The sequence below is a fragment of the Ranitomeya imitator genome, chromosome 5, assembly GCF_032444005.1.
Source record: "Ranitomeya imitator isolate aRanImi1 chromosome 5, aRanImi1.pri, whole genome shotgun sequence".
Lineage (NCBI taxonomy): Eukaryota > Metazoa > Chordata > Amphibia > Anura > Dendrobatidae > Ranitomeya > Ranitomeya imitator.
The window spans coordinates 231200356-231228225 of record NC_091286.1 but is presented as its reverse complement, the minus strand read 5'-3'; positions in this window follow the sequence as shown (position 1 = coordinate 231228225).

Below are 27870 nucleotides of genomic sequence, written 5' to 3'. Positions count from 1 at the left end.
ATAAGATGAACAAATCATGGATCTCTAAGGACTTTTGCACCCCAATTACAGACTGTACAGACTGGGTGATATTGCATTTTTTAGTGTGATGCATTAATGTCACGTAACTGCACTCTGTGATATCTTTAATGTAGCTTCTGTGGCTGCTGCTGATGTTAACACAAATTTGTGGAAATGTGAACAGGCATGGCTGGTCTACATCTGCTGTGTTAGCTGTAGTGGAAGACGTGTCGGTCCCAATTATACAATTTCTATTCTCGTGAAAGTTGTTCCACTTCGGTGGTGTCAGGCACTCATTTTTTTAAATATGAACACTCCAAGTTGGGTGCCCTTCTACTGGATTGGGTGTAGTGAAAGACCTGTCGGTCCCTATTTTACTATTTCTACTGCGGAGAAATTGATGCCACTTCTGTGGTGGAAGGCCCTCATTTCTTTAAATGTGAACACTCCTTGTGGGGTGTCCATCTGCTGGATTGGGTGTAGTGGAAAAACTGTCGGACCCTATAATACTATTTCTACTGTGGTGAAATTGATGCCACTTTTGTGGTGGTGGCCCTCATTTCTTTAAATATGAACACTCCTGCTTGGGTGTCCATCTGCTGGATTGTCGGTCCCTTTTATACTATTTCTACTGTGATGAAATTTATGCCACTTTGTTGGTGTCTGCCACTAATTTTTGTAAATGTGTAGACTCCTGATTTGAGTCTCCTTCATGTGTGTTGCCTGTAGTAGTAGGCCTACTAGACCGTCAGGCCTCCACTTCCTTGTACTCAACTACCCGTGTTACTGTCCTTAAATTTTTCTGACAATGGAAGTCTAGAAAACTGATATTTGTGCCACCTGAGTGTGGCTCAGCATGAAAGCAGGCAGAGGTGTTTCATGTGGTATCAGGGCTCCCAACAAAGGGACCTTACACCGATCCCTCACCCACCTTGTCTTACTGTGACGTTCATTAGAAAGCTTTGTACTGTGGGTGAATTGAGCCACTTTCCTGGTGTCTGTCCCTCATTTGATGTGTTTTGGCAGCATTTGGGGCCATTCTAAGGTGAAAATCCAGACCTGTTGAGCTAGATTCCCATTTTGTCTATTTTCCTTGATGTGAGGCCAGGGCGAGGCCACTGTCTGAGCCCCAGGTGGATGAGCATAGAGCAACTGGGTGAGCTGGAATAAAGTTTCTATAACAGAATATGATGTGGTGGGCATTACAGAAACCTGGCTGGATGAAAGCCATGACTGGGTGATAAACATAGAAGGTTACACTACAGTTAGCAAAGACAGAGAAGGTGGAGGAGTGTGTATTTTCTTTAAATCCAACTGAAGGCCAGTGATCAATGATGACATTGGGGGAGCTGTGACAATGTAGAGTCAGTGTCAATAAATGTACATAGGAATGGCAATAATGGAAACCTGCTAATTGGAGTTTGCTACAAGCCTTATAATATAGCTGAACAGGTAGAGGAGGAAATGCTGCAGCAAACTAAAAAGGCAGCAAATAATGATAGGGTTCTTATTATGGGGGATTTTAACTATCCGGACAATCAATGGGACATAGAATCTTCTGGTTGTGCTAAAATCTGCAGGTTCTGATACACAGTTTAAGGCAATTACCTCTCTCAGCTGGTAGATGAACCAACCAGGGGAGGTAATCTGCTGGATCTGGTTCTGTGAAATAGACCAGACACAATCTCAGATCTACGGGTCAGGGAGCATTTGGGAAGCAGTGACCATAACACTGAAAATTACATTGAATCTTACCATCAGACATTTAAAAGAGGAAATGCCAAAATCTGGGACTTTAAGAAAGCTGGTTTCAACAAATTAAGGCAAGAACTTAAAGGGAATTTGTCACCAGGTTTTTGCCACCTAAGCTGAGAGCAGCATAATGTAAGGAACAGAGAGTCTGATTTCAGTAATGTAACATTTACTGGGCTGCTTGCTGTAGTTTTGATCAAATCACAGGCTATCAATAGAGAACTAGTAAACCTGCTGCCAAGTAATCCTCCATATTTATGAGCTCTGTATAACCCCGCCTGTTGTGAATTCTGTTGTCAGGCTCCCTCCTGTGGTCATGAATGGTGCGTCGGCTGGTTCTGTCCATGGACTTTCTCTGGTGCCTGTGGGTGTTTCTGAGTTTCCTTCCACAGGTGACGAGGCTAATTCGTTAGTGGGCTGCTCTATTTAACTCCACTTAGATCTTTGCCCCATGCCAGCTGTCAATGTTGTACTATGGCTCCAGTTCGCTCCTGGATCGTTCTGAGTTCCTGTTGCTCCAGCAGAAGCTAAGTTCCTCTGTGCTATTTTGCTTGTTTGCTATTTTTTCTGTCCAGCTTACTTTTGGCAATATTGCCTTGCTTGCTGGAAGCTCTGGGACGCAGAGGGGCGCCTCCCGCACCGTGAGTCGGTGCGGAAGGAATTTTTCCCTGCACTCTCTGCGTGGTCTTTTGTAGGTTTTTGTGCTGACCGCAAAGTAACCTTTTCTATCCTCGGTCTGTTCAGTAAGTCGGGCCTCACTTTGCTAAATCTATTTCATCTCTGTGTTTGTATTTTCGTCTTTACTCACAGTCATTATATGTTGGGGGCTGCCTTTTCCTTTGGGGAATTTCTCTGAGGCAAGGTAGGCTTTATTTTTCTATCTTCAGGGTTAGCTAGTTTCTTAGGCTGTGCCGAGTTGCATAGGGAGCGTTAGGCGGAATCCACGGCTATTTCTAGTGTGTTTTGATAGGTTTAGGGATTGCGGTCAGCAGAGATCCCACGTCCCAGAGCTCGTCCTTATTATCAGTAACAATCAGGTCCATTATTTGTCCAAACCACCGGATCATAACAGTACAGCTGGCCAAAAGTATTGATGCATCTCAATAGAGGGATAAGTGAAGCTCTGAGACCAGTTTTTTTTCTTTGCAGCGTGTTCTGTCTCACTTTTCCCCTTTACCTCTGGGTGGTTCAGAACACAGGTGTAGACATGGACATTCAAGGTCTGTCTTCTTTGATGGATAATCTCACTATAAGTGTGCAAAAAATTCAAGATTCTGTGGTTCAGAATCCGATGTTAGAGCCTAGGATTCCTATTCCTGATTTGTTTTTTGGTGATAGAGCTAAGTGTTTGAATTTCAAAAATAATTGTAAATTGTTTCTCGCCTTGAAACCTCACTCCTCAGGTGATCCTGCTCAACAAGTAAGGATCATTATTTCTTTGTTACGTGGCGACCCTCAAGACTGGGCATTTTCCCTTGCGCCAGGAGATCTGGCATTACGTGATATTGATGCGTTTTTCCTGGCGCTCGGATTGCTTTATGACGAACCTAATTCAGTGGATCAGGCAGAGAAAATCTTGCTGGCTCTATGTCAGGGTCAGGATGAAGCAGAGATATATTGTCAGAAGTTTAGAAAGTGGTCTGTGCTCACTCAGTGGAATGAATGTGCTCTGGCAGCAATCTTCAGAAAGGGTCTCTCTGAAGCCCTTAAATATGTCATGGTGGGATTTCCCATGCCTGCTGGTCTGAATGAGTCTATGTCTTTGGCTATTCAGATCGATCGGCGCTTGCGTGAGCATAAAACTGTGCACCATTTGGCGGTACTATCTGAGCATGGGCCTGAGCCTATGCAGTGTGATAGGACTTTGACCAGAGCTGAACGGCAGGAACACAGACGTAAGAATGGGCTGTGTTTTTACTGTGGTGACTCCACTCATGCTATCTCCGATTGTCCTAAGCGCACTAAGCGGTTCGCTAGGTTTGCCACCATTGGTACGGTACAGTCAAAATTTCTATTGTCCGTTACTCTGATTTGCTCTTTGTCTTACTACTCTGTTATGGCATTTGTGGATTCAGGCGCTGCCCTGAATTTGATGGACTTGGAGTATGCTAGGCGCTGTGGTTTTTTCTTGGAACCCTTGCAGCATCCTATTCATTGAGAGGAATTGATGCTACGCCTTTGGCCAAGAATAAGCCTCAGTACTGGACCCAATTGACCATGTGCATGGCTCCTGCACATCAGGAGGATATCCGTTTTTTGGTGTTACATAATCTGCATGATGTGGTCGTTTTAGGGTTACCATGGCTACAGGTCCATAATCCAGTATTGGACTGGAAATCTATGTCTGTGTCCAGCTGGGGTTGCCAGGGGGTACATGGTGATGTTCCATTTTTGTCAATTTCGTCTTCTACTCCTGAAGTTCCGGAGTTTTTGTCGGATTATCAGGATGTATTTGATGAGCCCAAAGCCAGTGCCCTACCTCCTCATAGGGATTGCGATTGTGCAATTAATTTGATTCCTGGTAGTAAGTTTCCTAAGGACTGATTGTTCAATTTATCTGTGCCAGAACACGCCGCTATGCGGAGTTATATAAAGGAATCCTTGGAGAAAGGCCATATTCGCCCATCGTCATCACCATTGGGAGCAGGGTTCTTTTTTGTGGCCAAGAAGGATGGTTCTTTGAGACCTTGTATTGATTACCGCCTTCTTAATAAAATTACAGTCAAATTTCAGTATCCTTTGCCGTTGCTGTCCGACTTGTTTGCTCGTATTAAAGGGGCTAGTTGGTTTACCAAGATAGACCTTCGGGGGGCGTATAATCTTGTGCGTATTAAACGGGGCAATGAATGGAAAACAGCATTTAATACGCCCGAGGGCCATTTTGAGTACCTGGTGATGCCATTCGGGCTTTCCAATGCTCCATCAGTATTTCAGTCTTTTATGCATGACATCTTCCGAGAGTACCTGGATAAATTCCTGATTGTGTATTTGGATGATATTTTGGTCTTTTCGGATGATTGGGAGTCTCATGTGAAGCAGGTCAGAATGGTGTTCCAGGTCCTTCGTGCTAATTCCTTGTTTGTGAAGGGGTCGAAATGTCTCTTTGGAGTTCAGAAGGTTTCGTTTTTGGGGTTCATTTTTTCCCCTTCTACTGTCGAGATGGACCCTGTTAAAGTCCAGGCCATTCATGATTGGACTCAGCCGACATCTGTGAAGAGCCTGCAAAAGTTCCTGGGCTTTGCTAATTTTTATTGTCGCTTCATCGCTAATTTTTCTAGTGTTGCTAAACCGTTGACTGATTTGACCAAGAAGGGTGCTGATGTGGTCAATTGGTCTTCTGCGGCCGTGGATGCTTTTCAGGAATTGAAGCATCGTTTTTCTTCTGCCCCTGTGTTGTGCCAGCCAGATGTTTCGCTCCCGTTTCAGGTTGAGGTTGATGCCTCTGAGATTGGGGCAGGGGCTGTTTTGTCGCAAAAAAGTTCTGATGGCTCGGGAATGAAGCCATGTGCTTTCTTTTCTAGAAAGTTTTCGCCTGCTGAGCGCAATTATGATGTTGGTAATCGAAAATTGTTGGCCATGAAGTGGGCATTCGAGGAGTGGCGTCATTGGCTTGAAGGAGCCAAGCATCGCATGGTGGTCTTGACAGATCACAAAAATTTGACTTATCTTGAGTCTGCCAAACGGTTGAATCCGAGACAGGCTCGATGGGCGTTGTTTTTCTCCCATTTTGATTTTGTGGTTTCGTACCTTCCGGGCTCTAAGAATGTGAAGGCTGATGCTCTGTCAAGGAGTTTTGTGCCTGACTCTCCGGGTGTTTCTGAGCCGGCAGGTATTCTCAAAAAGGGGATAATTTTGTCTGCCATCTCCCCTGATTTGCGGCGGGTGCTGCAAAAATTTCAGGCTGATAGACCTGACCGTTGCCCAGCAGAGAAACTGTTTGTCCCTGATAAATGGACTAATAGAGTTATCTCTGAGCTTCATTGTTCGGTGTTGGCTGGGCATCCTGGAATCTTTGGTACCAGAGATTTGGTGGCTAGATCCTTTTGGTGGCCGTCTTTGTCACGGGATGTGCGTTCTTTTGTGCAGTCCTGTGGGACTTGTGCTCGGGCTAAGCCCTGCTGTTCTCGTGCTAGTGGGTTGCTTTTGCCCTTGCCGGTCCCGAAGAGGCCCTGGACGCATATTTCTATGGATTTTATTTCGGATCTCCCCGTCTCTCAAAAGATGTCAGTCATTTGGGTGGTTTGTGATCGCTTTTCTAAGATGGTCCATTTGGTACCCTTGTCTAAATTGCCTTCCTCCTCTGATTTGGTGCCATTGTTTTTCCAGCATGTGGTTTGTTTACATGGCATCCCGGAGAACATCGTTTCGGACAGAGGTTCCCAGTTTGTTTCGAGGTTTTGGCGATCCTTTTGTGCTAGGATGGGCATTGATTTGTCTTTTTCCTCAGCTTTCCATCCTCCGACAAATGGCCAAACCGAACGAACTAATCAGACGTTGGAAACATATCTGAGATGCTTTGTTTCTGCTGATCAGGATGATTGGGTTTCCTTTTTGCCGTTGGCTGAGTTTGCCCTTAATAATCGGTCCAGCTCGGCTACTTTGGTTTCGCCGTTTTTCTGCAATTCTGGTTTCCATCCTCGTTTCTCTTCAGGGCAGGTTGAGTCTTCGGACTGTCCTGGTGTAGATACTGTGGTGGATAGGTTGCAGCAGATTTGGACTCATGTGGTGGACAATTTGACATTGTCCCATGAGAAGGCTCAACGTTTCGCTAACCGCCGGCGCTGTGTGGGTCCCCGACTTCGTGTTGGGGATTTGGTTTGGTTGTCGTCTCGTTATGTTCCTATGAAGGTTTCCTCTCCTAAGTTTAAACCTCGTTTTATTGGTCCGTATAAAATTTCTGAGGTTATCAATCCTGTGTCATTTCGTTTGGCCCTTCCAGATTCTTTTGCCATCCATAATGTGTTCCATAGGTCGTTATTGCGGAGATACGTGGCGCCTGTGGTTCCATCCGTTGACCCTCCTGCTCCGGTGTTGGTTGAGGGGGAGTTGGAGTATGTGGTGGAGAAGATTTTGGATTCTCATATTTCGAGACGGAAACTCCAGTACTTGGTCAAGTGGAAGGGTTATGGTCAGGAGGATAATTCCTGGGTTTTTGCCTCTGATGTTCATGCGACCGATCTGGTTTGTGCCTTTCATTTGGCTCATCCTGGTCGGCCTGGGGGCTCTTGTGAGGGTTCGGTGACCCCTCCTCAAGGGGGGGTACTGTTGTGAATTCTGTTGTCAGGCTCCCTCCTGTGGTCATGAATGGTACTTCGGCTGGTTCTGTCCATGGACTTTCTCTGGTGCCTGTGGGTGTTTCTGAGTTTCCTTCCACAGGTGACGAGGCTAATTCGTTAGTGGGCTGCTCTATTTAACTCCACTTAGATCTTTGCCCCATGCCAGCTGTCAATGTTGTACCATGGCTCCAGATCGCTCCTGGATCGTTCTGAGTTCCTGTTGCTCCAGCAGAAGCTAAGTTCCTCTGTGCTATTTAGCTTGTTTTCTATTTTTTCTGTCCAGCTTTCTCTTGGCAATATTGCCTTGCTTGCTGGAAGCTCTGGGACGCAGAGGGGCGCCTCCCGCACCGTGAGTCGGTGCGGAAGGTATTTTTCCCTGCACTCTCTGCGTGGTCTTTTGTAGGTTTTTGTGCTGACCGCAAAGTAACCTTTTCTATCCTCGGTCTGTTCACTTTGCTAAATCTATTTCATCTCTGTGTTTGTATTTTCGTCTTTACTCACAGTCATTATATGTGGGGGGCTTCCTTTTCCTTTGGGGAATTTCTCTGAGGCAAGGTAGGCTTTATTTTTCTATCTTCAGGGCTAGCTAGTTTCTTAGGCTGTGCCGAGTTGCATAGGGAGCGTTAGGCGCAATCCACGGCTATTTCTAGTGTGTTTTGATAGGTTTAGGGATTGCGGTCAGCAGAGTTCCCACGTCCCAGAGCTCGTCCTTATTATCAGTAACAATCAGGTCCATTATTTGTCCAAACCACTGGATCATAACACCCGCCCTCACCATTGATTGGCAGTTTTATGTGTACACTGCTGTACATAGGCATAAAGCTGTCAATAAGAGATCTGGGAGGGGTTATACTGAACTCAACATTCAAAAAACTGCTAGATTTTCAGCAGATAAAACAGTGATTTTCTCAAAACTACAGCAATCAACCCAGTAAGTGACACTTCACTGGAATCAGGGTTGCCGCCCCTACATCATGCTGCACTCAGATTAGGAAGCAAAAACTGGTGACAAATTCCCTTTAATGTATCATTAAACACTTTTTGTTTTACATTTCAATTGGAAACAATACACAAATTAAGGTTAATTAGAGGGACTGAAAACTGGGAAACAGGAAAGCAAAATGTAATTGGCTAGCAAAATGATGCAGTTCACAGCTGGGATAAGTGAGCCAAATACAATAAAATGTATTATATCTTCCAAATAAAACGACAAAGTGCCCACTGAAGGGTGAATATTAAATATATAAAGCTAATGCAGTTGAAATGATGGGGTATCACAGATTTTGGCAAGTTCTGCTGAGAAACTCTATTAACTGAACAAATAATGCAGTTTGTCTGCAGAAGTTACCAGAATGCTTTATGTGTCAATAAAATGATGATGAAAATATACAGCTGAGATGTTTTATGAGAAGAGTAATCATTCTGACAAAACACAGTGAATGCAAAATTAGTATTTGTGGCTAGTTGTAAGTTTATGTTATGCAAATATTGCACATTAAATTATAGCTATCTCGCTGTTTGTACATCAAAGCTTCAAGACATCAACCTTCATGGAAAGATTCATCTCAAACAAGACCAGTTGTGTTCTTATTTACTCATGACCTTCTTTAATTACTTTTAGGCATGATTAATCCTAATAAAAGTATGATTTTTTTTTTTGTTTAAAAGGCCACACCTGGCCATAGCTTATGTTAGCCCTATTTAATGCAGTGGAGCAGGGGTGTCAAACTGCATTCCTTGAGGGCTGCAAGCAGGTCATGTTTTCAGGATTTCCTTGTACTGCACAGGTGATAATTTAATCACCTACACAAATAATGAGTTGGTGATTAAATTATCACCTGTGCAGTACAAGGAAATCCTGAAAACATGACCTGTTTGCAGCCCTCGAGGAATGCAGTTTGACACCCCTGCTGTGGAGCACAGCTGTATTACCCAATTGAACCTACATACAAAAGCAGCTATGGTTTTCCTTTCTTGTACAAAATCTTTAACTGACGGGTGACTAGTGATGCGCGAACCTGTACAGTAAAGTTTGGGGTCTGTACCGACACCTAATGTATGTACATGGACCCTGAACACGGACTTCTCCAGGAAGTCCATGTTACTGTTCATGTTTGGCAGCCTGAGCATTGGCTGTTTCTCACGCTGTCATCTCTGTGACAGCGCAAGAAACACAAGTGTCTCTGATTGGAGGTAAGATCATTACTAATGGTCGGAGAGCTGCAGTTTCCACGCGGTCTGATGACAGCATGAGAGCCAGAAGCTGTGACCAGGGATAAAAAGGTTACTGCCGGTCACAGGGTCGGCTGAGGAGAGTATTACTCTCATCTGCATATGCCTGCTGTGACTGATAACAGTAAGAGCAGGCAAGGCTGATGAGAGTATTCATCAGCCGTTACCTGTGCAATGAATAAATCAATAAACCGTCAGCTGCTGGCTGCAACCCATGCCATTTTTCAAATTATTTAGATAAATGATTTAAAAAAATGGCGTAAGGTCTCTCCCATTTTTGACAACCAGCCAAGCTAAAGCAGACAGCTGTGGGCTGGTATTCTTAGACTGGCAAGGGGCTATAGATATTGTCCCTCCCCAGCCTAAAAATAGCAGCCCGTAGCTGCCCCAGAAAAGGTGCATCTATTAGATGCTTCTCCTGGTTGTTCACAATTGCCCTGGTGCAGTGGCAAGTGAGGCTTTAGGTTTGGGGTTGATATCAGTTGTTTTATGGCTGCTGACATCAAGCCCAGGGGTTAGTAATGGAAAGACAACTATAAGACACCCCCATTACTAACCCCATAGTTAGATTGTAACCCAGCCAGTTTAAAGTCATTTAATTGAAATAAAGACACTTACATCTTTATTTGAAATAACAATAAAAAAGAAAAGCTGCACTCACCTTTACCACTAATCCATTGATGCACATGTCACCTGTAAAAGACAAAAAAAAATAAACACCTGCCCGATAAGAAGATAAACCAGTTGTCTCGCAACAAGTTTAGCCCTACAACATCTAGAACATTGGCATGATGCGAGCATTCAGCCTAGCAGCAAGCAGAGACACTGAGCTGCACATCTGTCATGATCTAGCCTCTGTCCTGGTCAGGACAGGGTTAATTTGAGTTGCCTCTTTCTGGTTCTGGAGCAGCTATTTAATTCTGGTGGTTTCTGGGTCTGGTGTCAGTGATACTTCCGTGTTCTCGGTTAGTGGTTGCTGACCCAGGTTACTCATCTGTAATCGCTGTGCCTCTATGTGTGTGAGCTTTGTTGTGTATGACCTGGTTTTGCCCCCTGTCTTCTGCCTCTGTTTTCTGCTCGGTACCTATCTGTCCTTCCTGGTTCTCTGACCCCCTGGCTCATCTCGGTTTACTCTTCTGTCTTGTCCCTGGTACTTCGCTCTCGTCTGGCTTTTGACCCCTGGCTCCCCTCTGACTACGTTATTGTTCGGTGCCCAGTGCTCCACTCTCGGCTGTTTCCTCGTCCTCTCGCGTGGTGGCTCTGCCCCTCTGCAGTCACGTGACTGTCTAGTCTTAGGTCTTGTGCTTACTGTGTGCCTGAGCCTCAGGTACTGTGTGCACAGCGTTCCCTGTTCCTTTCACTCCCAGCTCTCAGTCTCGTGCCCACTGTTTGCGCCATCTGTGCTTTCCGCAGTGACACTATCTGTGTCTTTACAACATCATAGGGCAGCATCAGTGTCTCATGGTGGCGTGAATAAGAAGAGCGGAGTTCATAGCCAATGAACTCCGTTTACCTCACTGACGTCATCGCTAGCGGCATGAGAAGGTTCAAACTGTACCAAATTGTACCAAACTGTACCGATTGTAACCAGGAAATGGTACGTGTCACGCTGATGATACAGTTAGGTCCATATATATTTAGACAGAGACAACATTTTTCTAATTTTGGTTATAGACATTACCACAATGAATTTTAAACAAAACAATTCAGATACAGTTGAAGTTCAGACTTTCAGCTTTCATTTGAGGGTATCCACATTAAAATTGGATGAAGGGTTTAGGAGTCTCAGCTCCTTAACATGTGCCACCCTCTATGGTTACCATCCTGACGCATCGCTGACCCCCGATCATGTGACGGGGTCGGCGATGACGTCATTTCCGCCCTCCCGGCCGGATGCGGTAGTTAAATGCTGCTGTCTGCGTTTGACAGCGGCATTTAACTAGTTAATAGGTGCGGGCAGATCGCGATTCTGCCCGCGCCTATTACGGGCACATGTCAGCTGTTCAAAACAGCTGACATGTCCCGGCTTTGATGCGGGCTCACCCCGGAGCCCTGCATCAAAGCAGGGGATCTGACCTCGGACGTACTATCCCGTCCGAGGTCAGAAAGGGGTTAAAAAGCGGACTGCATACAGACATACAAAACAGATGTGAGAAGAAGGCCTTAACCCCTTAAAGACCAGAGGAATTTTTGTTTTTGCATTTTTGTTTTTTGCTCCACTTCTTCCCAGAGCCATAACTTTTTTAATTTTTGGTCAAAATGGCCATGTGAGGGCTTGTTTTTTGTGGGACGAGTTGTGCTTTTGAATGATATCATTGTTTTTAACATACTGTGTACTGGAAAATGGGAAAAAAATTCCAAGTACGGTGAAATTGCAAAATAAAGTGCAATCACAGAGTTGTTGTTTTTTTTTTTTTACCACGTTCACTAAATGCTAAAACTGATTTGCCGTTATGATTCTCCAGGTCATTACGAGTTCATAGACACCAAATATATATATATAGCTTCTTTTTTATTTATAAATAGGAGAAGAAAGGAGCATACAGTATAAATAGTTTTATAAACAAGTGTCTTTATTGATACAAAAAATGCTAAAAATAGTAAGACAATTACATATAAGGTGTAATCCAGTCAAGCACGGGGGGAGGACCACCCCCTGCAACCCCCATATATATGTACAAGTAACAACCAAGGGGGGAGAGAAAACCCCCACATACAAATAAGCTGGAAGACAAAGCCCACATATACCTAGGAGAGTACCATGGCCATCATAGGGCTGAACTAATGGTAATGTGTGATATATAATAAAGTGACAAGTGCCGTGGCTAGGCTTACCAGAGAGGGGTGCAGGAGGAGAGTCCCACCGGAAAGGAAAACGGGGGCGTTTTTGTATCAATAAAGACACTTGTTTATAAAACTATTTATACTGTATGCTCCTTTCTTCTCCTATTTATAAATATGCTTGTTATGGAGCTTTTTTGACGGATCTGGGGACACTTTATGGTTATGTGTTGTAGCCCAGACCAGCATTATGATATTGGGATTTTTGTTAATAGCTTCTTTTTTATGTAAGTGGTGAAAAAAAAATCCAAAATTTGTTTTAAAAAATGGCTCCATTTTCTGATACCCGTAGCGTCTCCATTTTTTGTGATCTCGAGTTGAGTGAGGGCTCATTTTTTGCGTGCCGAGCTGACATTTTAATGATACTATTTTGGTGCAGATATGATCTTTTGATAGCCCGTTATTACATTTTAATGCAATGTTGCAGTGACCAAAAACCATAATTCTGGGGTTTTGACTTTTTTTCTCGTTACGCCAATTAACGATTGGGTTAATATTCTTTTTTTACATTGATAGATCGGGACATTCTGAATGTGGCGATACCAAATATGTGTGTATTTGATTTTCTCTCATCGGCTCTGCTACATACAGGCATGATCAGATCGCCTTTGTGTAGCCGCCAGTGGGCGGCGCTCATAGCAATCTGGCTATGAGAACCATAGAGGTCTGCTGGAGACCTCTCATTGTCATGCCAACCCATCGGTGACCCGCGATCATGTGACGGAGTCACCAATGGGCGGGTTTAGTGATGTGCTTCTGGTAAGCGCGAGTTAAATGCCGCTGTCAGAGATTGACAGCGACATTTAACTAGTTAACAGCCGTGGGAGTGTTGCAATTCCTTCTGCGGCTGTTGCGGGCTCATGTCAGCTGTTTATATCAGCTGTCATGTGCACGGAAAGGTGCGGGCTCAGCACCAGAGCCCGCACCAAACATGGGGAGTCCGACATTGGCGTACTATTACGCCCGATGTTGGAAAGGGGTTAAAAAGCGTTAAATACTTTTACTGCACATTACAATGGAAAATCCACTTCACTTAAAGGGTACGTGTCCATAATCAGTAAAGGTGGTTTCACACTTGCGTTTTTGCCTGCAGCGTTTTTTGCACAAAAAACGCATGCGTTTTTTTCCCTATGTTTAACATTGAAAACGCATGCGTTTTTTGTTGTACGCGTTTGGTCGCGTTTTAAAACGCATGCGTTTTTTTGCTACATGCGTTCTTTTTCAGAAATGCAACTTGTAGTATTTTTGAGAGCGTTTTTTGGACCAGAAAAAAAACGCATGCGTTTTCATGCGTTTTTTTGGGTCAAAAAATACATTGGAGTCAATGGGGACGCATGCGGTTTTTTGTGCATGCGTTTTTTTGCGTTAAAAAACGCATGCGTTTTTATATTAAAAAACCAGAAAACACACTGATATGCCACCCCCCAACATAAAGGTGATAAAGGGATCCTAACCCTAACCCTACCCCTAACCCTAACCCTACCCCTAACCCTAAGGGATCCTACCCCTAACCCTACCCCTAACCCTACCCCTAACCCTACCCCTAAGGGATCCTAACCCTAACCCTACCCCTAACCCTACCCCTAACCCTACCCCTAACCCCTTTAGGGTTAGGGGTAGGGTTAGGGTTAGGATCCCTTAGGGTTAGAGGTAGGGTTAGGGGTAGGGGTAGGATCCCTTTAGGGTTAGGGTTAGCAGTAGGGTTAGGGTTAGGATCCCTTTAGGGTTAGGGTTAGGGTTATGATCCCTACCCCTAACCCTAACCCTAACTCTTTCTGTTTATAGTGGGTTTTTTACTTTAGTTTGATGATTGGCAGCTGTCACACATTTCTCAGCATGCGCTTAAAAACAGACCAAACTTTTGGTCTGTACTGTATGTCCCACAATTTTTGCTGAATATGGAAATATCCCATATGTGGCTGTACAGTATTGCTTAGCCATACGGTGACACTCAGGAGGGATGGAGTGCTATTTTTTCTCTGAAGCGCAGATTTTGCTAGAATAGTTTACAGACTCCATATACAGAGCCCTTAAGATCAAAACCTACAAGAGAAAAAAGTAAATGAAAACCCTGATATAACTAAGTAAAAAAGCAAAAATGCATTTAAATAACACAGAGTTTTTAGTAATAATGTGCGTTTTACCTCTGCATGTGTACCAACTTAAGTTAAGCTCAATTTTGTGTTTTGTTTTTTTTCTGTGTATTGTTGCATTCTGTGCAATCCGGGTGTGGCCTCCCTGTTTGAGCTAGAAACTATATAAGGCTTCCCTAGTCTAGTGTTTCACTGTTTGGGCTCAGTCCTTTCATCTGCCCTTATTCACACTGAGGTCAACATGGACACATGGTAAGGTTTTACTATTAGATAGTTTAGGACTGTCCCGATCAGAGTTACCGTGACGAGGTGGGATGGCTTTTGTGCTATTTTTTGATCAAAAAACAGTATTACTAAAAACTCTGTGTTATTTAAATGCATTTTTGCTTTTTTACTTAGTTATATCAGGGTTTTCATTTACTTTTTTCTCTTGTAGGTTTTGATGTTTTGTGGCCATTTTGAACATGCGTTTTACCTCTGCATGTGTACCAACTTAAGTTAAGCTCAATTTTGTGTTTTGTTTTTTTTCAGAGCCCTTAAGAGCAGAATCCCTCCTCAAGTGACCCCATTTTGGAAATTAGACCCCTTTGGGAATTTATTTTTAGGTGAAGCGTGTTTTCTAGAAACAAGCAGCAGTGGATGTTGCTGAGTAAAAATTGCAAAGTTCCATTGTTGTGCCCACACGTTTCAGTACCCATTACGATGCAGTCGCCAGTACGTTGTAGTCACTAGTACGTGGCAGTCAGCAGTGTGTGGCAGTGCCCAACTCATGCTTCTGGAGACATATACCTGTAAATTAGATGGGCTGTCATCACTACAGAAATGTGACACATGTGGACGCTAAATGTGGTTTAGGCACACTATGGTGCTCAGAAGGGAAGAAGCATTTTGATTTGGGAGTGCACAATTTGCTGAATTTCTTTTGAGGGGTGAGGAGTTATAGCATTTTTCCAGAGCATTGGTACTACCAGTAGCGTGGAAGCCCTTTATATTTCCGTTAACAGATGATGGAGTTGAGCGTAGACTTGCTTTTTTGTGGATTGATTTGAAGCTATTGTAGAGAACATTTTACATAACATTTGGCATCACTTTTAACTGACAGTCACAGGCAGCCACATGCCGTCAACAATGCCTCCATCTTCCTCATTATAGGAAATCTCTCATCGGGGATTCCGTCTGAATCACGTTTTTCACAGATTTACATGGAAATCCCAGTGTAATGTAAGCTGATCTTTACTGCGATCTTTACTGCGGAGGCAGAATGAAAAATCAAAAGCAGGCGAAGAATTGATTTCATTTGTTTTTTACGCCATTCCTTGTGCAGTATAAGCGATTAGACAACTTTATTATTGGGGTCGGTGCAATTACATTAATACCAGATTTACAGTGCTTTTTTATGCTTGGCTGCTGCCACACACTTAAAGACAATTTTTATTGCATAAACTAGATTTTGCAATGTCATGTTTTGAAAGCTATACTTTTCCCATATAATGGCTGACATAGTCATGTGAGGGCTTGTTTTTTGCAGAACGAGTTGACTTTTTAATTTAGCCCATTTTTGGGCACATGACTTTTTTTATTGCTTTCTATTACAATTTTTGGGAGGCAGAATTAACAAAAAACAGCAATTCAGGAATTATTTTTTTCTAATGTTGTTCTGTGTGTGGTAAAATTGTAAGGCAGTTTTATTCTTCAGGTCAGTATGATTACAACGATACCGCATTTATAATTTTTTTATGTTTTGGCGCTTTTACGCAATAAAAACTATTTTGTACAAAAAGTAATTATTTTTGTATCGCTTCATTCAGAAAGCAATAACTTTTTTATTTTTCCACTGAGGGAGCTGTATTGTGGCTTGTTTTTTGTGGGACAAGTTGACATTTTCAGAGATAACATATTTTTAGATTGGCCTTTTTGATCGTGTTTTATTCCACTTTTTGTTCAACGGTATGATGATAAAGCATAGTTTTTGCCTCGTCTTTTATTTATTTTTGTGATGATGTTCACTGAAAAGGTTAACTAGTGGGACACTTTTAAAGGTTGGGTCGTTCTGGATGTGGCGACACCAAATTTGTGTACTATTTTTTTACATAAATAAATGTATTTATTGGATTAATAATTTTTCTATTTTTCCTGTTTTGTACTTTATTTTTTGATTTTTTGTGTGAATATTTTTACTAACTTTTTTTAAAAACTTTTTTACATTGTCCCAGGATGGGACATCAACATCAAACTGAGAGATTGCTGATCTAGTACTTTGCAATGCTTCCACAGTTTAGAGCCTTGGATCAGCATCTGATATGCAGGAAGGAGACGTGTCAACTCAAGTTCTGAGCATGAATTGACTGACCACCATCCCTAGGTGACACGACAGCCATCTTTCAACCACCCGGGGTCACCATGGAGACCATTGGCATAATACGATCGCATCGCATTGTGCCAATGGCAGCACAGAGGGAGCTTACTCCCTCTGCGATGCCCAGCGATGTCGCAGTCACTATTGACAGAGGCATCACAGGGGTGAAACGCCCGCAGTAAACTAATTGGCTAGCACCAATTCACTGATCGTGGGCATCGCTGCATGATGTCAGCTCCCATATAGAGCTGACAACCTCACTTGATCGCAGCCACGCTTAACTTGAGCCCCCGCAATCATGGTGCCGTATACATAATGTGTGCAAAGCCCTAATCTCTGCCGAGAGAACGTATTCAGCCACTCTTCCTGCTCCTGAAACTCTCTCTCCCTTTCTAAGCTAAATGCAGAATGTATCTGATACAAACAGCAAAGCACAAAATTAGCCCTAACAAAGACTGTTAGTGTGATGGCTCAGCTTCAGCACCAGTATCAACGCTACAGGACCCTGACTCATTAAACTGTGAACATGGAGCGCCAGATAGGACTGCAGGGTACTCGGTACCGGGCCAGTTCTGTTCTTAAAGGGGTGGTCACGGTGGCAGTGAACGGTCTGTGGCCCTGGGTGTCCAATAGAAGGGGGAAAAGATGTAATGGGAAATAAAGTCTAAAGAGTAGTGTTCGTGACGCCACCTGTGGTACTCGGCCAGGGATGGCCGACGCTGCTTAAAGGGGTCCTCTGGGGATGATGGTATTGCAGCGGAGATGGTATAGTTCCCCACAGGTAGATCTTAGTCGTCCCCAGGGCTCCTGGTGTAGTTGGTACAGATGAAAGATTGTGAAGTGCAGGAAAGAATTGAAGGACACAAGGTTGCAGTCTCTTTACCTTTTACTGAAGCAGTTCAGGTACAGGTTACAGGCGGTCATTGGAATCCAGGCAGCCTGGAAACGATTCAGGATCTTCCCTAGCCATGTGGGGTTGGAAGTCTTCCTTGCTGTGCTGTGTTCTAAGTTCCTTGCTGTCTGAGACTTCACACTCAAGGTCCCCTCTTCCTCTCTGTCCCTTTTAGGTGGACACTAATCACATGGCAGGCAACTCGAGCATTTTTATAGGTGTCCCTCTTACGTGGTGACTCCCAGCTCTAACCTGCTGCTATGCCTTCTGGTGTAATGGTGGCCAGGATACTTGGAATCTCCTGCCCATCGGTTTCTGCTATGTGGCATACAGTTACCCCCACGACCTCGGAATTCTGGCCTCCGGTTTCTACGCTTGATCCTGGAGTGCGCCCAATCGCAGCTCAAACTCCAGTTTCTCTCTCCTCCTTTGCTCCTTCTCCTCTCACAGTCTCTTACAGACTGCTCTCTGCTCTGTCAGGACCTGCAGAACTAGACGTCTGCTCAGCTCCAGCTCTCCTCTTGACTGACTAGATAAGTCCTCCTCCAGCCAGAATATATCTAGGGAAGCTACCCTGAAACCGGGTTCAGAGCTCCCCTTTCTGGCCTGGAGTCAGAATAGTGTTGTATGTACATGTTACCTGTTAAAGAGTTCCTTGTCGCTTCCAGGCATGGCATCACCCTCTCCATGAGGAAGGCAATACCACTGTAACAACCAGCTTCCTGGGGTGTTAAACATACACATGCCTGAACAAGCACTCACTCCATCCAATAAGAACTGTCACAGAGCTTTGCAACGGTGTCAGTGAGCTGAGCGCGGCGGTGCCTGTTCTTTTATAACCTCTGATAATATCATACTGCCAGCCAATCATAGTAATGCCACTGTTAAGATGGCTACGGCATTATAATGACTCACACGCAATCCTCTCATGCTTATTGGCTGTGCAACAGACGCCAAACAGCGAGGATTTGAGTTTGAAATTGAACATCGGCTAATGCTCTTCAAGTGTCTAGCACAACCGAGCACCCAGATACTCGAGTGATATCCGAATATCACTGAGCACGTTCGCTCCTCCCTAGGGATCACTCTTCGCCTTCAGTACAGCGTCAAAGCATCAATTCTTTTTAGTATATGTAAACACAGTTGATAATTTGCAGCAATTGTAATGAAATGTGTGAAAAATCTGCAGCATTTCTGCAACAAAGTTTTCAGCCCAGAATAGTCTGCAGTAGAAAGGTCCTGTCTTCACTTTTTATCAGTATCACTAATCATCACTACTCATAATTTCTTATAGGCCATTTATGTCACCTTATATACATGTTAGAACAAGAAGAATCTTTATGCAAATATCATCATTCATAAGGAACACAATAGTGGATTTTTTCTTCATATCAAAAGATGAGTAAGAACCAATCATGGACTTTAAAAATAATAATAATCATCTCTATTTATATAGCGCCAACATATTCCGCAGCGCTTTACAACTTTAATATTTTGGTACAATACTTAGCCATTTCTTGAATGGAAGCGGACAGGTTCCAAAATCTTGTTTTCCTGTTAATACAATTTCATACATTTTTGTTACTTGGCTGCCTGAGCAGCATTCCTATTTAGTTGTCGTGGATGTGGATTGTTCTGAGTCATGTCACATATAGCTCTGCACATAATGCCCATGCTGAGCTATGAACTGATCCCATGGTCGTTTGGTGACATTTCTTTAGAGAGACAACAGGAGAATGGCTACGCTCATTCCCCCGTGTCTCTTCTTTTTCTCCTCTGCTGTCTCCAACCTGAGACCCTTTTAGCTTTATTCATGAGCTGAGCTGCTGGAGGAGAATGGTTATTGGCATCCTAGTATTACATTTAAATGCTATGAATTACTGGAGACTATAAATATCTCTAGATTGTTAAATACTGCATCGCATAAAATGTTCGGTGCATTTCTCCCTGGGTTTAATTCTTGCATGGCAAGAAAAGTGTCTGGAATAAATCATCATGTTGTTGATCTCAAACATGAAATCTCATATTCATTCTGTGTGCAGAATTATTAGGCAAGTTGTATTTTGATCACATGATACTTTTTATACATGTTGTCCTACTGCAAGCTGTTCAGGCTTAAGAGCCAACTACAAATTAAGTAAATCAGGTGATGTGCATCTCTGTAATGAGGAGGGGTGTTGTCTAATGACATCAAAACCCTATATAAGGTGTGCTTAATTATTAGGCAACTTCCTTTCCTTTGGCAAAATGGGTCAGAAGAGAGATTTGACAGGCTCTGAAAAGTCCAAAATTGTGAGATGTCTTGTAGAGGGATGCAGCAGTCTTGAAATTGCCAAACTTTTGAAGCGTGATCACCGAACAATCAAGCAATTTCATGGCAAATAGCCAGTAGGATCGCAAGAAGTGTGTTGGGCTAAAAAGGGGCAAAATAACCCATAGCCCATAAATTGAGGAAAATCAAGCGTGAAGCTGCCAAGATGCCATTTGCCACCAGTTTTGCCATATGTCAGAGTTGCAATGTTACTGGAATAACAAAAAGCACAAGGTGTGCAATACTCAGGGACATGGCCAAGGTAAGGAAGGCTGAAAAATGACCACCTTTGAACAAGAAACATAAGATAAAACGTCAAGACTGGGCTAAAAAATATCTTAAGACTGACTTTTCAAAGGTTTTATGGACTGATGAAATGAGAGTGACTCTTGATGGTCCAGAGGCTGGATCAGTAAAGGGCAGAGAGCTCCACTCCGACTCAGACGCCAGCAAGGTGGAGGTGGGGTACTGGTATGGGCTGGTATCATAAAAGATGAACTTGTGGGACCTTTTTGGGTTGAGGATGGAGTGAAGCTCAACTCCCAGACCTACTGCCAGTTCTGGAAGACAACTTCTTCAAGCAGTGGTACAGGAAGAAGTCGGTATCGTTCAAGAAAAACATGATTTTCATGCAGGACAATGCTCCCTCATATGCCTCTAACTACTCCACAGCGTGGCTGGCCAGTAAAGGTCTCAAAGAAGAAAAAATAATCATATGGCCTCCTTGTTCACCTGATCTGAACTCCATAGAGAACCTGTGGTCCCTCATAAAATGTGAGATCTGCAGGGAGGGAAAACAGTACACCTCTCGGAACAGTGTCTGGGAGGCTGTGGTGGCTGCTGGACGCAATGTTGATCGTAAACAGATCAAGCAACTGACAGAACCTATGGACGGAAGGCTGTTGAGTGTTATCATAAAGAAAGGTGGCTATATTGGTCACTAATTTTGGGGGGGTTTGTTTTTGCATGTCAGAAATGTTTATTTCTAAATGTTGTGCAGTTATATTGGTTTACCTGGTGAAAATAAACAAGTGAGATGGGAATATATTTGGTTTTTATTAAGTTGCCTAATAATTCTGCACAGTAATAGTTACCTGAACAAACAGATATCCTCCTAAGATAGCCACATCTAAAAAAAACAACTCCAACTTTCAAAAATATTAAGCTTTGATATTTATGAGTCTTTTGGGTTGATTGAGAACATAGTTATTGATCAATAATAAAAATAATCTTCTAAAATACAACGTGCCTATTAATTCAGGGTAGAAAGTTGCACTCTATCGTGCTAAAGCATATCAATGAGAAATATATGAAATATGAATAGCAATACGGCTTTTGAATACTAGGAAAAAAATGAGATGCTTTGCACATAATTCGGCCAAATCATACCTGCTCATCAACCAATGTCAGGGTGGTCTCAAAAAAGTGATGGGTCCCTATGTATCAATGTGAATACCTCTCTTAGGCCGGGGTCACACTAGAGAGAAATACGGACGAGGGAGAGGCGCAGAAACAACGCATTGCACTCCGACCAATGTTTCTCTATGGGGCAGCTTCCATCAGCCGTATATTTCTCTGCCGTATTTAACAGGCTGAGAAAACCGCAGCATGCTGCGATTGTCAGCGTATTCCTCTAAAAATATGCCATTGAAAGTCTATGAGTCAAGAAAAATATGGATTACACACGGACCACACCTTGCAAGAAATACGCACCGGTGTCCTATAGAAAAGCCGGTAATTCAGTGCGGTGTACAGTAAAATCACACCAACAGGTTACAATAGAATAGATAAAATAAATGTCTACATATAGAATAGGTATATATACAGTATACATACTGTGTATATATATATATATATATATATACACAGTATATATATATATATATATATATATATATAATGTCATTGACACACACACAGAATATGTATGTAGTTTATTTATGAAGATTTTAGAATAATACATTGAATACACAGGATTTGGCCAGCCGCGACCAATTAGCGAAGCGTGGTTCAACTCCCGCGCCAGTTCGCGGGCGGACTGCACCTGTCGCTGATTGTTCGCGGCCGGCCACGTAGTATATAGCACAGCCACGTAGTATATAACAGCCCACGTAGTAAATAGCACAGCCACGTAGTATATTGCACAGCCACGTAGTATATTGCACAGCCACGTAGTATAAAGCACAGCCATGTAGTATATAGCACAGCTCACGGAGTATATAGCACAGCCCATGGAGTATATAGCAGAGCCACGTAGTATATAGCACAGCCACGTAGTATATAACACGGCCCACGGAGTGTATAACAGCCCACATAGCATATAACACAGTTCACGTAGTATATAACAGCCCACGCACGCAGTATATAACACAGCCCACGTAGTGTATAACACAGGCCACATAGTGTATAACACAGGCCACGTAGTGTATAGCACAGTCCGTGTAGTGTATAGCACAGCCCATGTAGTACATTCCACAGCCCACACAATATATAGCACAGCCCACGCAGTATATTGCACAGCCCACGCAGTATATTGCACAGCCCATGCAGTATGTTGCACAGCCCATGCAGTATATTGCACAGCCCACGTAGTATATTGCACAGCCCACGCAGTATATTGCACAGCCCGCGCAGTATATTGCACAGCCCACGCAGTATATTGCACAGCCCGTGTAGTATATTGCCCAGCCCGTGTAGTATATTGCCCAGCCCGCGTAGTATATTGCACAGCCCGCGTAGTATATTGCACAGCCTGTGTAGTATATTGCCCAGCACGCGTAGTATATTGCACAGCCCGCATAGTATATTGTCCAGCCCGCGTAGTATATTGCACAGCCCGCGTAGTATATTGCACAGCCTGCGTAGTATATTGCACAGCCCACGTAGTATATAGCACAGCCCGCGTAGTATATTGCCCAGCGCACATAGTATATTGCACAGCCCGCGTAGTATATTGCCCAGCCCGCGTAGTATATTGCACAGCCCGCGTAGTATATTGCACAGCCCGTGTAGTATATTGCCAAGCCCACGTAGTATATAGCACAGCCACGTAGTATATAACACAGCCCACGGAGTGTATAACAGCCCACATAGCATATTACACAGCTCAGGTAGTATATAACAGCCCACGCACGCAGTATATAACACAGCCCACGTAGTGTATAACACAGGCCACGTAGTGTATAACACAGGCCACGTAGTGTATAGCACAGCCCACGTAGGACATTGCACAGCCCACACAATATATAGCACAGCCCACGCAGTATATTGCACAGCCCACGCAGTATATTGCACAGCCCATGCAGTATGTTGCACAGCCCATGCAGCATATTGCACAGCCCACGTAGTATATTGCACAGCCCACGCAGTATATTGCACAGCCCGCGCAGTATATTGCACAGCCCACGCAGTATATTGCACAGCCCGTGTAGTATATTGCACAGCCCGTGTAGTATATTGCCCAGCCCGCGTAGTATATTGCCCAGCCCGTGTAGTATATTGCCCAGCCCGCGTAGTATATAGCACAGCCCGCGTAGTATATTGCACAGCCCGCGTAGTATATTGCACAGCCCGTGTAGTATATTGCCCAGCACGCGTAGTATATTGCACAGCCCGCATAGTATATTGTCCAGCCCGCGTAGTATATTGCACAGCCCGCGTAGTATATTGCACAGCCCGCGTAGTATATTGCACAGCCTGTGTAGTATATTGCCCAGCACGCGTAGTATATTGCACAGCCCGCATAGTATATTGTCCAGCCCGCGTAGTATATTGCACAGCCCGCGTAGTATATTGCACAGCCTGCGTAGTATATTGCACAGCCCACGTAGTATATAGCACAGCCCGCGTAGTATATTGCCCAGCGCACATAGTATATTGCACAGCCCGCGTAGTATATTGCCCAGCCCGCGTAGTATATTGCACAGCCCGCGTAGTATATTGCACAGCCCGTGTAGTATATTGCCAAGCCCACGTAGTATATAGCACAGCCACGTAGTATATAACACAGCCCACGGAGTGTATAACAGCCCACATAGCATATTACACAGCTCAGGTAGTATATAACAGCCCACGCACGCAGTATATAACACAGCCCACGTAGTGTATAACACAGGCCACGTAGTGTATAACACAGGCCACGTAGTGTATAGCACAGCCCGTGTAGTGTACAGCACAGCCCACGTAGGACATTGCACAGCCCACACAATATATAGCACAGCCCACGCAGTATATTGCACAGCCCACGCAGTATATTGCACAGCCCATGCAGTATGTTGCACAGCCCATGCAGCATATTGCACAGCCCACGTAGTATATTGCACAGCCCACGCAGTATATTGCACAGCCCGCGCAGTATATTGCACAGCCCACGCAGTATATTGCACAGCCCGTGTAGTATATTGCACAGCCCGTGTAGTATATTGCCCAGCCCGCGTAGTATATTGCCCAGCCCGTGTAGTATATTGCCCAGCCCGCGTAGTATATAGCACAGCCCGCGTAGTATATTGCACAGCCCGCGTAGTATATTGCACAGCCCGTGTAGTATATTGCCCAGCACGCGTAGTATATTGCACAGCCCGCATAGTATATTGTCCAGCCCGCGTAGTATATTGCACAGCCCGCGTAGTATATTGCACAGCCCGCGTAGTATATTGCACAGCCCGCGTAGTATATTGCACAGCCCACGTAGTATATAGCACAGCCCGCGTAGTATATTGCCCAGCACGCGTAGTATATTGCACAGCCCGCGTAGTATATTGCACAGCCCGCGTAGTATATTGCACAGCCCGCATAGTATATTGCACAGCCCGCATAGTATATTGTCCAGCCCACGTAGTATATTGCACAGCCCACGTAGTATATAGCAATGTGGGCATCATATCCCTGTTAAAAAAAGAATTAAAATAAAAAATAGTTATGTACTCATCTTCCTAGAACCAGAAACAAATGGGCTACTTGCACATTGAACAAGTCTGTAAGAACATGTTCACACACCACCAAGAAACTTAAAGACACAAAAGAGCACAGTGAGGTGAAAAATACTATGGTGAAAAAAAATCACAGTAATAAGCAAGTGCTAGTCAAAAGATGGAAAAAACAGGGTATTTAGTTGATACATTTTTTTGCAAAAAAAATGTATACTAAGCTGCTCCACCAATCGTCAAGGTATACCCATATAGAGCAGTCCTAACTAATGTATATAATCCCTATTTGATGTATTTAAAAACCTGATCATCTGTATAGTACCTGTGTAAGCAGGGTTCAGAGAGGGAATATCCATGTATACTCACCTTCCGTTAGCCCCAGGATCTAGGAAGCGGTTACCGATGCTCCTCGCGCTCTCCGGTCTCAAGAGTGCATTGCGGTCTCGCGAGATGATGACATAGCAGTCGCGCAAGACCGTTACGTCATGATCTCACGAGATCGCAATGCATGAGCGGTCACTGGAGCGTCGCGAGGAGCGGGAAAGGCCTGTTGTTGATCCGAGGGGCCGACGGACGGTGAGTATATAACGATTTTTTTTTTATTATTATTTTTATTATTTTTAACATTAGATCTTTTTACTATTGAGGCTGCATAGGCAGCATCAATAGTAAAAAGTTGGTCACATAGGGTTAATAGCAGCGTTAATGGAGTGCATTACACCGCGGCATAACGTGGTCCATTAGTGCTGCCATTAACCCTGTGTGAGCGCTGACTGGAGGGGAGTATGGAGCGAGCACTGACTGCGGGGAGGAAGGAGCAGCCATGTTGCCGCTCTGGCGGTGAGCCCACATCAAAGTTGCAACATGTCAGCTGTTTTGTACAGCTGATATGTGCGCGCAATAGCGGCGGGTGAAATCGCGATTCATCCGCCGCTATTAACCTGTTAAATGCCGCTATCAAACGCTGACAGCTGCATTTAACTACCGCTTCCAGCCGTGCGGCCGGAAATGAGCGCATCGCCGACCCCGTCACAAGATCGGGGGTCGGCGATGTGTCAGGACAGTAACCATAGAGGTCCTTGAGACCTCTATGGTAACTGATGCCGGCCTGCTATGAGCGCCACCCTGTGGTCGGCACTCATAGCAAGCCTGCATTTCAGCTACATAGCAGCGATCTGATGATCGCTGCTATGTAGCTGAGCCTATCGAGTGGTGCCAGCTTCTAGCCTCCCATGGAGGCTATTGAAGCATGGCACAAGTTAAAAAAATGTTTTTAAAAATATGAAAAAAATATAAAAGTTTAAATCACCCCCCTTTCGCCCCATCCTAAATAAAACAATAAAAAAATCAAACCTACACATATTTAGTATTGCCGCATTCAGAATCGCCCGATTTATCAATAAAAAAAGCATTAACCTGATCGCTAAACAGTGTAGCGAGAAAAAAATTCCAAACGCCAGAACTATGTTTTTTATGTCGCCGGGACATTGCATTAAAAGCAATAACGGGTGATCAAAAGAACGCATCTGCACAAAAGTGGTATCATTAAAAACGTCAGCTCAGCACGCAAAAAAATAACCCCTCACCCGACCCCAGATCACAAAAAATGGAGACGCTATGGGTATCGGAAAATGGCGCATTTTTTTTATTTTTTAGCAAAGTTTTGAATTTTTTTTTTCACCACTTAGATAAAAAATAACCTAAACATGTTTGGCGTCTATGAACTCGTAATGAACTGTAGAATGATAAAATCAAGCCAGTTTTAGCATTTAGTGAAGCTAGAAAAAAAGCCAAACAATAACCAGTGTGGGATTGCACTTTTTTTGCAATTTCACCACACTTGGAATTTTTTCCCTGTTTTCTAGTGCAAGACATGGTAAAACCAATGGTGTCGATCAAAAGTACAACTCTTCCTGCAAAAAATAAGCCCTCACATGACTATATTGACAGAAAAATAAAAAAAAATATGGCTCTCGGAAGGAGGGGAGCAAAAAACGAAAATGCAAAAACGAAAAAGGGCCGCGGCCGGAAGGGGTTAAAAAAAAATATTTACAGTGCCGGCTAATGATTATTAGCCGCTCCTGCTCTCACATGATGCACATGACAGTGCAACAAACACCCGGTGTTTGGGATGCCGAATCCGACCAGTAACACGGCCTGGTGCCCGAACAGTAGGTGTTCGGTATGGACGCCAATCTTTACTGTTCGAGTTCCCCCATCTCTACAGGTCAGTAACAGATTCATAGGTCATCACCAGGTGTGCCCCCAGGATGTAACAGACCAGCATGTAAGATAGTAATGTAGCCAAAGGCAAGACCTAGATCAGCATTGATGGTGCTACAGGTACCTTACATAGTATCTTGGAAGTTGTATTTTTGACAGCACAATTATGTGTTCTTGTGAAGATGGAATGGAAAAAAAATCTGTTATTGCACCAGTATCTATAGGTTTCATTTTATACTGTAGCATGCAAAGTATAATATAAATAATAAGTTGACTAGTTGTCATTACTGTTGCAACAAAAAAATGTTATGTATAGTTTTTTTTCATGCTTTACTATTTTTGTAAGAAAAAACCCCCCACAGAAAAACAAGTCTGGGTTTTGTGTTGCTGCATGCTGAATACTAATTGAGCAACTTTTACTCTTTTTTCAGAAAGGACTCAACAGTAAAAATTGCATGGAGGCATCAATAGGAGGGAGCATCCTCATTTTGTCTATCCACTTAACTGCTTCAGTCTTAAATGTTTTTTTCATGTTCTTTCTTCAAGGGGTGCATCAGTCGCGCACCTCCAGGCTTCCTGAAATGGCTGGAGGTGGGAAGGGTGGTTCAATCTTGGTGATTACCAGTTTGGACCAGTGGAATGGTTGCACTGCTGGTCCAAGCTGTGCACTTGTAAAAATGAGAACCAGGCCGCGGGTACCTGTACTATGCTGGGTCTGGAACTGTCAGGGTTGTCTCCTCTGTTGTCCGGGGGAAGGATTAAGAGTCCGGACAGACCTTTGATTTGGAAATAGGGGGTGTGGCTAAGAAGCAAGTGCCACAGCGCGCACGGAAGCTGTCACTCTCGGCAGGAACAGGCAGCGCGCAGCACAGAGAGAGAAGTGCTCCAGCCCTTGAGCACTGAGGCTGAGCCGGCCCGCATTCGTGTACTCCCGCCATGACCAGTGGCTATTGCAGAGAGAGAAGTGCA